This window comes from Neophocaena asiaeorientalis, unplaced genomic scaffold, assembly GCF_003031525.2.
Source record: "Neophocaena asiaeorientalis asiaeorientalis breed wild unplaced genomic scaffold, Neophocaena_asiaeorientalis_V1.1 scaffold322, whole genome shotgun sequence".
NCBI lineage: Eukaryota > Metazoa > Chordata > Mammalia > Artiodactyla > Phocoenidae > Neophocaena > Neophocaena asiaeorientalis.
In genome coordinates, this window is record NW_020185329.1 from 58,763 (window position 1) to 74,082 (window position 15,320).

Genomic DNA, 15,320 nt, shown 5'->3' on the forward strand with positions numbered 1-15,320 from the left:
CCAGGTCTTGGTGCCGAGATGAGAACCTCCAGGAGGCCTCACTCCAATTAATATTCCCTGAGGTTTGAGGTTCTTAGTCCAGTTGTTTGGACTTGGTGTTCCTACCACAGGAGCTCAGGCCCAACACCCAGTGTGGGAAACAAGATCATGCAAGCTGTGTAGCACAGCAAAAGAAAAGAAAAAATGGAGTAGTACAATAACAAAGAATAAAAATATAATTGGAACAACAACAAGGTAAATCAAAACCACAACAGAAAAAAGAAAGACGATTAAAAAAAAAAAGGGAACAAGCCCAAAGGAGCAGAACAATAATAAACTATGAAAAATAAATTAAAATTAGACAAATAAAAGGTTTATTAGATAAAATAAAAATATAAATAGATCAACAAAAAGGTAACACAGAATCCCAACCTAGAATAAAACAAAAAATGACCATAAAAGACCTTGGATATGGTGGAGTGGAGCTTAAGCAAAAGGTGGGACTTAGGCAGGGATGGAGTTTAAGGTGGGGAGAGACATAGGAGGGGTGATATTCAAGTGTGGGGTAGGGCCTAGGTTTAAGAATTCCATGGAAGGGGAGCGACAGCACAATCAGAGGGGACCTCTGGAGTGTGGAGTTCTGGAGTTTGGAGGTAAGGCCTTGGATGAGGGTGTGTGGTTGGGGTTTAAACCCAACGCTGTTGGAGTGGGTCTCAGATGGGGTCTCCAATTGCTGTGTGTAGAGATAGGGCCCTGGGTGGGGATGTCAGGTGGGGGCTTGTGCTCCGCATGGCAGCAGGGAGGGCAAAGAACTAGACCTGGGAGCCCAACACGCTCCCCAGTGCTGAAGTGGACAGGGAAAACACTGGCCACACTCCTTTCCATTCCTCTGTCCCCCTAAGTGTCTCCCCTGTTCTTGCTGGACTCCTACACCTGTCCTGCCATGTGTAAGAACTCCTCTCCTCCCCCAGCCACCCCTCAGGGATGCTGGTCCCATAGGCCCAGCCTTTACATTTGCTCCCTCTTCCATTCGTCCCACTCCCTCAGGACCTGCATGGCTGTAGGGAGCCTCTATGGGCAGAGGATAAGGCACAGGATCTCAGCAGGCCCTCAGAGGCCCAAGTGAGCAGAGGAAACACTGGCCAACCTCCCTTTTGATCCTCTGCATCCCCAACGGTCTCCCCCTTTCCCTCTCCAGGAGAGGGATCCCTTCCCCTCCTCCAGCTGCTCCTCAGGGATGCCAGTCCGTCCTGCCTCCACTTCTCCCCTCCCTACTCCCACATCCTACCTTGTTGCTGGGGGTTCCTCCCATCCCCTTAGCTGTCTGAGGTCCCCCACCAGTGCCTGGTAGGTGCTCTAGTTGTGTGGAGATGCAAATTCTTTGTCCTCCTAGTCTTCCATCTTGACTATGCTCTTTGTGATCTCAGCTTAATACAAGGGATCTTCTATTTCATCCCTATGAAAACTTATGCTGATATTCTTAAATTTCATTGAAATGTTGGTTATTTGGGGTTCTCAGGGATAAATGCATATTCTTATTTCTTTGAAAATCTATCTATCTATCTATCTATCATCTATCCATCACAACTATCTATTATATTTAGCCCAGCATCTAACTCTTCCTTAACAGGATAATGGGAAAAAAGGGCAGAAGGAAATCCTAGATCATCTCAAGATAAGACTAAAGCAAAACTAACCAAATTTTAGAACAAACCTTCCTTATGTAAATGGAATTAAAATAGCATGCAACATTTTCATATATAAAGGCAGAATATAATTTAATCATACAAATAATATGAGGACAATAACCAAGGAACAAAAATATTACATAAATTGCTTGATTTAAAAAATGACCAAAAATATAATATATGTTAAAATAAGCTAAAATTCTCCCTTTCTAACCTGATCAATAATGAGAGTTAATACAGAAAGAAACCAAGCACGTCTATATTAGGTCTTTTTTCCCCTGAGGCAACCTCCAGCTGCTTCCCCACAGGGAAGAGCACTAGAAGTTAGGAAATTCCACACTTCTAGAAGCCAGAGTCCTCTGAAAATACAAATCAAAATATAGTCTCCTCTAGGATACTGCTTCTTAAGACTCAAGAACCAGGAAATAATTTTCTGCATTCCAAGAACCAGGAGAGAAGGTAGGAAATGCATCCAACCATACTTCTTCATTGATCGTTGAAAAATTATAAGAGAAAGGAGGATCTCATTGTAACATAAACATCAAGGATGATCACTCTTGTCCATTCATGTGATTTCTAAATATTTGAATATTTATTACCTTTGTTAGCATCTGGCCTAGTTTATTGATGAATTTACTTTTGGTTTGAGGTTCTATTCTTTTGCTTTGTTAAATATATATGCAAACTTGAATGTTGGTGGTAATGAAGTGTTAAAATTTTCATTGTAATTATACTAACTAAAGATTAGACAACATCTTGTAAGTTAGATGTTTCAAGCTTAAGCAGGCACCCAGATAAAATCCTGTTATGACTTTGTACCCAATGTTCCAATGAATTGTTTATATTAAAATGTATACATTTGTACTGGCAGGTTAAAGATTTTGAATATTTATGATTTTGAGAAAACAAAGACGTACTGGTTAAATGATACACATATATTGTTAAAGTATGCGTTGGTGTCCCCCTACTGTAAGAGAAAGCCTTATGAAATTACAAGTGCTTTACTGAGCAGCCAGTATTATTTCCTCAGCATGAGTTGTAATGACTGTAATCCTATAGTCAGTGAAGTCATCATGTATCTGACCAGGGATCTCTCAAAGATTTCCAGGACCCTGGAACTTTTACCTCATCCTACTTGCTCATGCCTAAATTTCTCATCAAATTTTGATCTGTGTTCAATTTCCTTTGAGAGTAAATGTAGTCTAGATTTTTATAAGCTTCTTCTTATACCTTGAAATTAATCAAATCTCCAAAAGCAATTTTTAAACCAAAGAAGGATGAGGAAATGGCCCAAATCCTCCAGGATTGAGGAAAAGTAAACATGGGCAGAAGGAACAGGCTAAGACAAAAGAAGTCTAAGACAAACCTGCATTTAGCCTAGTGGTTCTCCCTGGCTTTGCTTCATATTCACCTGGAGATTTGAAAACAATACTGATGCGTGGGCCCTTCCTCTGTCTAGAGCGCTTTCAACATGTCACATAGATGCTTCTGATACATGGCTAGTATGAGAATCACTGCTTTACATACTGAATCCTGGGCTTCTCCTGAGGTAAGCCAAATGATTTGGCATTTATTCCCACTCCACATGGTGAGCTTCACTTACAGTTCTCTAACCATTTAATAAATATTTCATGTAAAATAAATTTGATGCAGTTCTTTTGAGAGAAAATTACTTTTTACCCCAAAAATGTCATTCAGTAAGCATCAAGGTTGGTGAAAACATGAAGAATGTAAACATCACCAAATGCATGCATGAACTGTCACTGTCACTAAAGTGGAGGGATCCAGCTGATATAATTCCACAAGAGAAAATGCAAGGGATTTTTTTCCCCTGAATGCCCAAAGCTGAGGAAGAAGAAGCTGAAAACGCAAGTCTTTGTATCCTCCAATACATGTTATGAAAACCCTTGGAGTTTTTTGGAGCCTTTGTAATAGAGGGAGAGAAAAAGAAAGAAAAAAATAAATAAAGGGATCTGACAACACAACTATAAAGATGGCAGATGCTGAATGTAACATGTACTGCAAGAGTATTTATCAGAGCAAAGTTAATGTTTTAACAGATAAAATGTTCTCATTAAACTCTAATAAAATTTTCCTTCCTAAAAGAAGTAAAGCCATTTTTATCTCCCTAAGTCTTCAGAGGAAGCTCTGTTATCAGAATCAAATTCTTCTAATTCAGCTACTCCACAGAGAAATCTAAAATTCCAAAGCAAGATTTTATTCCTGTGAATACATTTTTTCTTAGAAGTTATTTTTACATGTTAAAGACAATAGTATGGTGCAAATGCAGTTGGAAGCCTTGAAGAACGGTCTGTTATTATTCAGCATTGTCTATAATTAATATCAATTAGAATCTATTAAATTTAATAGACTTTGAGTTATTGAGTTTAATTCAATTTCAATAAATTTCAATTAAGTGCAATTTGTTTCCATTACTTTTATTAATTCCAGTCACTTTCAATTACCTTCAATTAATTTAATTTACTGGCAATATATGTTCAGGTAATTACCTATTACTTTCAATTTGTTTCTATTCATTTCAATGGGCTTCATTTGCTGCTAACTGATTTCATAAAAATAAATGTGTAGCTATGATATAATTTCTATATTCTACAGTCATACAAACTAATTAGCTCTGCATTCAAACTTACCGTAACACAATTAGACCACTATTCAATCTGCATACAATCAGTATTAACTTCTACTCATCTTCTCCCTGGGTTGATGTATCTGAGAAACCTAACCTCCTATGGAGAGTCTGGCATTTGCAGAGATGTCAGAACTTTCAATTGATTGATTCATTGATCAATTGTCTCTGCTTTGTATCTAGAATCTGTGAGGTACTGGAGGTAATAGAGGAAAAAGAAAGTACATTTAGGAGATTACAACAGGACTTCCCCCAAACAATTACACTGATGTTTGATGGAATGGTCTGGATATGTCTTATTCACTATGGTACTCACAGCATGAACACAACACTTCACAGACTAGGTATTCAAATCTCATGAATATTTTCTGAAGCTGTCAGTAAAATCGGTATTTAGGTGGAGAAGCAGGGTAATCAGGACAAATTCTGAGTCTCACACTTAGTTATGCACATGTTCTCTCTATGGAAGGAAAAACATTAAATTATCAATTACTAGTGTTAGAGGAAAAATTAGACATCTTTTAGTATAATATTCTGCCGTTTAAGTTTTTGCAGTCAAGTAAGTGATTTATTTAATGTGTATATTACATTACTAATTCTAAAGGTAACAACCTTACCTGTTCAACCTAGGGAGCATCTGCATTGAAAAACTATCAACACATAGCTTGCAGAGCACTTTAGCCTCTATGAACATATTTCATGCTTCTAAGAACCTTATGAAGGAGACAGTGCAAATTTTGTTATTTGCTTTGAGAAATTAAACTATATTGTGGTGAAATCGTTCATTCAATAATGGATAACTAGGCAATGGTGGGGTTCAGGCAAAAATAGTCATAAAGACAGAAAAATCCAGACATAGGGTAGTTTTGAGTGCTACTATTTAGGAACAGAAGCATTTCATATCTGTAGGTAAAAAAATCCAGACCACTCTCCCTAAGATGATGAATAAGTTCTGTGGTCCAAGCTATGCAAAGCAGACAGCTTATGTGCCTTGGTGAGACACGTAGAACAAATGACTCACTTACTAGGCCTCCTGTTTTCTCCATTCAAAGCTTCCTTAGAAAAATGTACCTGCCTGAATGATAGTGGCTGGTTGTGTGACAGCTGGATAAAGCACATTGCATGAATGGAGCATAACACCCTTCCAGAGGAGTGCCTGTTGCCTGCAAGAAGAGATGGCTTTGAGCAGAGTTATTTGGCAGCAGGGCAATGCTCAAGCACAAGAAGACTTGGCGGATTCCCAACATATCTCTGACAGAAAATTCACTGTGAGAACAGAGAGGAGGCTGAATCCAAATCAGGTTGTCAGAGCCCTTCATATAAGATGTGGGAGATCATGCGATGGAAACCAGGGACTAATAAGGTCAAAAGGAAAATTGGCTAGAGAGAATGACAGAGTCATTTGAAATGAGCTTGGAGGAATCTCATCCTGGGAGATTCTCACTGGCAGGGATGACCCTTCCCCATAGTCGCTTGCTGAAAACAGAAATGGAGACAAGAGAAGGTGTAGACCATCAAAAAGCCAAACATTTAACAAATTGGGTCAGCGACTATATACAACTAATCTATAATCACTTTGCCATTTTATATTCTATTTCTCTAGACCTATCCTAAGTTAACATAATAAATATTTCCATAAATGTTCAATGAGTGTCCCTATGGCTCCCCAGGACATATTCTTTTCCCCATGTAACTGCTCCAAATAATTCAAACACCATTCCCACCATGCCCACATTTCCTCCCTCTCAACTCTCCACCAATCTGAATGCTGCTCATCCTCCAAGGTCTGTAGATATCAAGTGTTAAGTCTTTCACTGATATCAGTGAACTTCAATGCACATAAAGTTATAAACATTTATTGAGCTCTGAGTACATGCCAGGAAAATGAGAATTAAATTGTGTCATCAACTCTGTTATGCTCTGGATTTCTCAATATAATAGAGGTAATAATATAAAAACTTTCCATTACTTTCTAAATATTCATTTTATTTCCATGTATAGTTGTTAAGTTTTTGATCATTTTAATCTAAGTATACATTCATGTGGTCTGCTATGATCATGGTTTCTTCTTTGTATGGGGTGAGGGGAGATACCCATGAATTGTCAGAGCCAAAAAATATGAGAGCATTTCTTTATGTCAAATAAACATAGCTCTGTCAAATGATGATGAAAGAGCATAACATTGACCTTCGGACAAGATATCAAAACTAAATGAATTATATCAGGGACCTGTAAATTTTGAATCCAGAGATGTCTTTGGTTTCTTAGAAGAGTATGAGATGGAACTCACAATGTGAAGGCAAAGAGTCAGAATAAAGTAACCAGAGATACAAAGACATTGTTCAACTCTCTGGGCCAAGTAAGTGTTCAGTTACCTCAGGATTAGAAACATGAACTTTACAAGCTTTTCTGCCTGTGGGTAATTGTCTTCATTCTGTTAGTCATTGGTATTGGGTCAAGTTTATATTTATGTTTGCTTTCCCCTGTTTCTAATTTTGGAGCTCATCTTAACTGTAAACATAGGAAGACAGAAAAGGGTATATGTCTCTGCTTGGCCTAGTTTTAAATCAGGAATAGAAACAATATCAGGAATAGAAACAATGTCTTCCTGAAAAGTGTTATAGACAGCAGCAGCAGAAATCACAATAAGAGAACCTCTAGGAGAAGGTGGAGCCAAAAGAAGAGGCTAGGGGCTATTTATTAAGACCCTTCTCCCTACCTGGATTGTTCTTTGACCAAGCATTGGAGAAAAATGAGTGTGTAAGTTTAATATGACGGACTTTCCATTATGAAGACTTCTGCCGCCTTTTAAAGAAAATGAGATCTTTGTGATATATGGATGATAGAAGCATACATGTGCTTAAGGGTTTACAATTCATTTTTGTGTGTATTTAAGCCATGAAGGGTGGTTATTGTAACAGGCTCTCAGTTGACTGCCCTCCCTTCTGGTACTCTCTCCTCTAGTCTTTTCAGCAAACAGTTGGTGGACTCATCTCCATTAATAGTGCCTGTGACATGTCACTGCCAAAATCATAAACTTCCATTTGGCTTTATTTCTTACCACTTCACTTTCAAAAACTCCTACTAGACTCATTGGGTCTTTTCATCCTTCTCATCTATCCATTGCTTCTCATCTCTGAATTCACAGACCCATCTTCTCACTCTCACTCTCACATCTTTCTATTCACTCTAAATGTTTTATCTCATCCATTCTTGCTTCTTAAGCTCTATGAATCTTCTAAAATTGTACAAAAATTTGCTTTATCTTAAAGCTGATTATGACTATACAACCTTCCATTCTTGGGACCATCCCTACAAGCACAGATGATAAAGCACTGGTATAATAATGTCAACATGCCATGTTGAATTCTTTAATTACAAGGAGATTGATAACTGCCACAAAGAGGATCCTTGACTTATATAACTTCTGCATACTCTTCAGACCATATCAACAATGAAAGATGGCAGAAGGCATCTCAGTATCTTCTGAAATACCTGCTTTCTTCCCTCTCAAGGAGGGTAAGGCAATGTGTTATTGAAGTGATTAGACTAAAATCTGGCATGGATCAAAAGGTACCTGTGTTTGATGAGAAGGGATCAGTTAGCTTGAATGTCCACATCCACTGGATATAAATTTGTATTTGTTTTTTTCTGCTGAGATATATATTCCAGATAAGTGAAGCCTATGATTTTCTCAAGTTTCAGAAATCTTAATGCTTTTTGCATCAGTATAAAACAAAACTTTCCAAATCTTTCAAATCATTGAAGGTTAGATTAATCTGAGTTTCTAGAATTTTGCATTTGTATCCATGTCTTTGTGTAATCATTTGTGGGCAAAATGTTTTTGTTTCCAATGAACGCATCTACAAAACCCTGCATAGACTGCTCTTTTCTTTCCACAATCTTAGTGGAGAATTTATGTCCCATGGCTTGAGACCTCCTCACATAATTCAATAAAACACCATCCTATTGATTCCAAATACCTCAGAAACCTCAAGGTCTCTGATAGTCTCAGAAGAATAGCTGACAAAGAGACAAAGGAAGGTAGATTTTAACTACTTGTGGTAAGAAATTAGATCAATGCAAAGAAGACAACTTCACATGTAGACATAATTCAGCATGTCCAAGGTCTGCATTGAATCTGTACAGCAAAAGTTTCAACCAGGACCTTAGGCAAGATCTCTCTGACACTCTGGGTCCTGATTTATAAAACAAAGAAATTGAACCCAATTTTACTTGTTTTTCTTTTAATTCTACCACTTTGTATTTCTATAATATGCAGGTTATGCTGTTTTCTTCCCTTCACTACCACCAGATGCATTTTAAACCCTTCTTTGCTCTTTGAGACACAAGAGGGAAAAATTTACAAACTCCACCACCTCGCCTTGCCCTTTAGCTTTTATTTCGTTTTGGCTAATGGGAGGCCTTGGCAGGAGCTCAGAGGAAGGGAAGAGAGCTTGGTTGTTATATGTCTTCCCTACACTCTGCCTCTTCAGGGCCATGTTTTCTGGTAGTAGCCAGTAGCCATGTCTCTCTGCAATTACAACTCATGTCAATTAGCAGATCTTCCCCAACTCTTATCTCTCACAAGGCACTAGGTAACACTAGCTTCTCCCCTTGCTCCTTCAGGCCCAAGCTTGACAATAGCTTCCAATTTTTTCTAATCTCTAGGTCAATTCTCTTAACTCTATTTACATTTTGGTAATTAATTCCTTTTACAGTCACATGAGCCACCAGAGTTGAAATTGTGTTTCCTGCCAGGACCTTGACTGATATGTATGATTAGATAGTATTGATAATATTTTTAAAGGTAAAACAATGAAAACACTATGACATAAATTATTTGAATGGAGTGGATAATAGAAAGTTTTATATTCTTTCCCTAATAGAGACTGAATCACTGAACTATGTAGGAATCAGGAGAAAGATCCCCTTTCCTTTATTTCCTTGGCATCCAGATTGACCTGTGATAGAAAGGAATTGGTAGGCAGGGGATGGGGATGGAGCAGTAAATAAGATTCAACATATTTCCATAAAATAAATAACATTATAAATGATACACAGTATTACTTGCTGTTGCTTCTATATAATAAAGTATATTAATGTCCTATCGCTCCTTTAACAATTTATAACAAACTTGGCAGCTTAAAACAGCATACATGTATTCTCTTATAGTTCTGGAAACAAGAAGTCCAAATCCATTTCACTGGGCTGAAATCAAGGTATTGGCAGGGCTATGGTCCTTCCAGTGGATCCAAGGGGAAAATCCCATTTCTTTGCCTTTACAGCTTCTAGAGTTGCATTCCTTGTATTTCTTGGTTCATACCCCTTCCTCTATCTGAAAATCTTGCAGCATAATGTCTTCCTTCAGTGGTCATATTGACTTCTACTCTCGTACTCTACTCCGTCTCCCTCATAAGAACACTGGTGACTACATTGAGGGCCCATCAAGATAATCTATGATAATTTGTCCAGTGCAAGATCCTTAAGTTAATAATATCTGCAAGGTTTCCTTTGTTTTATATAAGGTAATATTTATAGATTCAAGGGGATAGGATGCATATATCTTTGGAGGCTCTTATTCAGCTTACCACAGTGTGATGGTTGATTACTTGTGTTGGCTTGACTGGGCCACTGATTTTCCAAATATTTGGTCAAACAGTAATTTGATTGTGTCTTTGAGTGGGTTTCTGGATGTGATTAACATTTGAATGGGTAGACAGAGTAAATCATATTGCCCTCTTTAATGTAGGTGGGCCCCATCCAATCAGTTGAAGGCCTGAAAAGAACAAAAATACTTACCCTTCCATGAGTAAGGGGGAATTTTCTCCTGCCCAACCACATTGAGTGGGGACTTCTTAGGGTTTTTTTTTTTTTTAAGTTTTGGACTCAAATTGAAACATCAGCACTTCCTGGGTCTACAGCCTACCAGCATTTGGACTGCAGTTACACCATCATCTCTCTTGAGTCTCAAGCTTACATACTTAAATGGAAACTTACACCATTGGGTCTACCCAGCTTGCTGACTACAAATCTTGGGAGTTGTCAGCCTCCATACCCACAACCTCATACATTCCTTATAACCAATCTTTCTTTCTTTCTTCCTTCCTTCCTTCCTTCCTTTCTTTCTTTTCTTTCCTTCTTTCTTTCTTTCTTTCTTTCTTTCTTTCTTTCTTTCTTTCTTTCTTTCTTTCTTTCTTTCTTTCTTTCCTTTCTATCTTTCTTTCGGTTTTATTTATTTATTTTTAACACCTTTATTGGGGTATAATTGCTTTACAACGGTGTGTTAGCTTCTGCTTTATAACAAAGTGAATCAGTTATACATATACATATGTTCCCATATCTCTTCCATCTTGCGTCTCCCTCCCTCCCACTCTCCCTATCCCACCCCTCCAGATGGTCACAAAGCATCAAGCTGATCTCCCTGTGCTATGCGGCAGCTTCCCACTAGCTATCTACGTTACGTTTGGTAGTGTATATATGTCCATGCCTCTCTCTCGCTTTGTCACAGCTCACCATTCCCCCTCCCCATATCCTCAACTCCGTTCTCTAGTTGGTCTGTGTATTTATTCCTGTCTCACCACTAGGTTTTTCATGACATTTTTTTTTCTTAAATTCCATATATATGTGTTAGCATACGGTATTTGTCTTTCTCTTTCTGACTAACTTCACTCTGTATGACAGGCTCCACGTCTATCCACCTCATTACAAATAGCTCAATTTCGTTTCTTTTTATGGCTGAGTAATATTCCATTGTATATATGTGCCACATCTTCTTTATCCATTCATCCGATGATGGGCACTTAGGTTGTTTCTGTCTCTGGGCTATTGAAAATAGAGTGGCAATGAACATTTTGGTATATGATTCTTTTTGAATTATGGTTTTCTCAGGGTATATGCTCAGTAGTGGGATTTCTGGGTCATATGGCAGTTCTATTTGTAGTTTTTGAAGGAACCTCCATACTGCTCTCCACAGTGGCTTTACCAATTCCCATTCCCATCAGCAGTGCAAGACTGTGCCCTTTTCTCCACACCCTCTCCAGCATTTATTGTTTCTAGATTTTTTGATGATAGCCATTCTGACAGGTTTGAGATGATATCTCATTGTAGTTTTGATTTGCATTTCTCTAATGATTAAAGATGTTGAGCATCCATTCATGTGTTTGTTGGCAGTCTGTATATCATCTATGGAGAAATGTCTATTTAGGTCTTTGGCCCATTTTTGGATTGGGTTGTTTGTTCTTTTGTTATTGAGCTGCATGAGCTGCTTGTAAATTTTGGAAATTAAACCTTTGTCAGTTGCTTCATTTGCAAATATTTTCTCCCATTCTGAGGGTTGTCTTTTGGTCTTGTTTATGGTTTCCTTTGCTGTGCAAAAGCTTTGAAGTTTCATTAGGTCCCATTTGTTTATTTTTATTTCCATTACTCTAGGAGGTGGGTCAGAAAGGATCTTGCTGTGATTTATGTCATAGAGTATTCTGCCTATGTTTTCCTCTAACAGTTTCATAGTTTCTGGCCTTACCTTTAGGTCTATAATCCATTTTGAGCTTATTTTTGTGTATGGTGTTAGGGAGTGATCTAATCTAAAACTTTTACATGTACCTGTCCAGTTTTCCCAGCACCACTTATGAAGAGGACTTTGTTAATCTTTTCAAAGAAACAGCTTTTAGTTTTTTCATCTTTGCTATCATTTCCTTCATATCTTTTTCATTTATTCCTCATCTAATTTTTATGATTTCTTTCCTTCTGCTAACTTTGGGGTTTTTTTTTTTTTTGTTCTTCTTTCTCTAATTGCTTTAGGTGAAAGGTTATACTGTTTATTCGAGATGTTTCCTCTTTGTTAAGGTGGGCTTGTATTGCTATAAACTTCCCTCTTAGAACTGCTTTCACTGCATCCCATAAGTTTTGGGTTGTCGGGTCTCCATTGTCATTTGTTTCTAGGTATTCTTTTATTTCCTCTTTGATTTCTTCAGTGATCACTTCGTTATTAAGTATTATATTGTTTAGCCTCCATGTGTTTGTATTTTTTTACAGATCTTTTCCTGTAATATCTAGTCTTATAGTGTTGTGGTCAGAAAAGATAATTGATATAATTTCAATTGTCTTAAATTTACCAAGGCTTGATTTGTGACCAAAGATATGATCTATCCTGGAGAATATTACCTGAGCACTTGAGAAAAATGTGTATTCTGTTGTTTTTGGATGGAATGTCCTATGAATATCAATTAAGTCCATCTTGTTTAATGTATCATTTAAAGCTTGTGTTTTCTTATTTATTTTTATTTTGTATGATCTGTTCATTGTTGAAAGTGGGGTGTTAAAGTCCCCTATTCTGAATGTGTTACTGTCGGTTTCCCCTTTCATGGCTGTTAGTATTTGCCTTATGTATTGAGGTGCTCCTATGTTGGGTGCATAAATATTTACAGCTATTGATCCTATCTAGAGTATTTTTCATTTCATTTGTTGTGTTGTTCATTGTTGTTTGTTTCATCTTAACTCTTCTCGATCCTTGTTAAATGTTTCTTGCATTTTGTCTATTCTATTTCCAAGATTTTTGATCACCTTTACTATCATTATTCTGAATTCTTTTTCAGGTAGACTGCATATTTCCTCTTCATTTGTTAGGTCTGGTGGATTTTTATCTTGCTCCTTCATTTACAGTGTGTTTTTCTGTCTTCTCATTTTGTTTATCTTACTGTGTTTGGTGTCTCCTTTTTGCCAGCTGCTGGTTCATAGTTCTCATTGTTTTTGGTGTCTGTCCCCAGTGGCTAAGGTTGGTTCAATGAGTTGTGTAGGCTTCCTGGTGGAGGGCACTAGTGCCTGTGTTTTGGTGGATGAGGCTGGATCTTTTCTCTCTTGTGAGCATGTCTACGTCTAGTGGTGTGTTTTGGGGTGTCTGTGGACTTATTATGATTTTAGGCAGCCTGTCTGCTAATGGGTGGTGTTGTGTTCCTGTTTTGCTAGTTGTTTGGCATAGGGTGTTCAGCACTGTTGCTTGCTGGTCGTTGAGTGAAGCTGGGTGCTTGCATTGAGATGGAGATCTCTGGGATATTTTCACCATTTGATAGTATGTGGAAATGGGAGGTCTCTTGCTGAACAGTGTTCTGAAGTTGGCTCTCACACCTGAGAGGTACAGCACTGACTCCTGTCTGCAGCACCAAGAGCCTTTCATCCACACGGCTCAGAATAAAAGGGAGAAAATGTAGAGAGAAAAATTAGTAGAAGTAGGAAGAAATGATGGAAGGAAGGAAGGAAGGAAGAAAGAAAGAAGGAAAGAAGGAAAGAAAGAAAGAAAGGAGGGAGGGAGGGAGGGATGGTGGGAGGAAGGAAGGAAGGAAGGAGGGAAGGAAGGAAACAAAGAAGAAAGAAGATAAAGTAAAACAAAATAAAGTAAAATTTAATAAAGGTATTAAATTTAAAAATAATTTTTAAGAAAAGAAATTAAAAAATAAAGGATGGATATAACCTTAGGACAAATGGTGGAAGCAAAGCTATACAGACAAAATCTCACACAGAATCATGCACATACACAGTCACAAAAATAGGAAAAGTGGATAAAATCATAAATATTGCTCTCAGAGCCCACCTCCTCAATTTGAGATGATTCATTGTCTAAAGGAGGGAAAGAAGGAAAGAAAGAAAGAAAGGAGATAAAGTAAAATAAAATAATTAAAATCAAAAATAATTATTAAGAAAAAAATTAAAAAATAAAAAAGGACAGATGGAACCCTAGGACAAATGGTGGAAGCAAAGCTAAACAGACAAAATCTCACACAGAAGCATATACATACACACTCACAAAAAGAGGAAAAGGGGAAAAAATCCTAAATTTTGCTCTCAAGGTCCACTTCCTGAATTTGGGATGATTCGTTGTCTATTCTTGTATTCCACAGATGCAGGGTACATCAAGTTGATTGTGGAGCTTTAATCCACTGCTTCTGAGGCTGCTGGGAGAGTTTACCCTTTCTCTTCTTTGTTCTCACAGTTCCCAGATTTGGCCCCTCCTCTGTGTGTAGGTCGCCGAAGGGCATCTCTTTTTCACTCAGACAGGATGGGGTTAAAGGAGCAGCTGTTTCGGGGGCTCTGGCTCACTCAGGCTAGGGGGAGGGAGAGACACAGAGTGCAGGGTGATCCTGCGGTTGCAGAGGTTGGCATGATGTTGCACCAGCCTGTACGTTTTCCCTGGGAAGTTGTCCCTGGATCTCAGGAACATGGCAGTGGTGGGCTGCACAGGCTCCCCGGAAGGGAGGTGTGAATAGTGACTTGTGCTCACACACAGGCTTCTTGGTGGTGGCAGCAGCAGCCTTAGTGCCTTCTGCCCGTCTCTGGGGTCCGCACTTTTAGCCGTGGCTCGTGCCTGTCTCTGGAGCTCCTCTAAGCAGCACTCTTAATCCCCTCTCCTCACGCACCAGGAAACAAAGAGGGAAAAAAATTCTCTTGCCTCTTCGGCAGCTCCAGACATTTTCCTGGACTCCCTCCCAGTTAGCCGTGGTGCACTAACCCCTTCAGGCTGTGTTCACGCCACCAACCCCAGTCCTCTCCCTGTGATCCAACCAATGCCCAAGCCTCAACTCTCAGCCCCACCCACCCGGGCAGGTGAGCAGACAAACCTCTCTGGCTGGTGAGTGCCAGTCGGCACTGATCCTCTGTGTGGGAATCTCTCCGCTTTGCCCTTTGCCTCCCTGTTGCTGCACTCTCTTCCATAGTGCCGAAGCTTCCCCCCTCCACCACCTTCAGTCTCCGCCCACGAAGGGGCTTCCTAGTGTGTGGAAACCTTTCCTCCTTCACAGCTCCCTCCCACTGGTGCAGGTCCTGTCCCTATTCTTTTTTTTTTTTTTAAACATCTTTATTGGGGTATAATTGCTTTACAATGGTGTGTTAGTTTCTGCTTTATAAAAAAGTGAATCAGCTATACATATACATATGTTCTCATATGTCTTCCCTCTTGCGTCTCCCTCCCTCCCACTCTCCCCATCCCACCCTTCCAGGCTGTCACAAAGCACCGA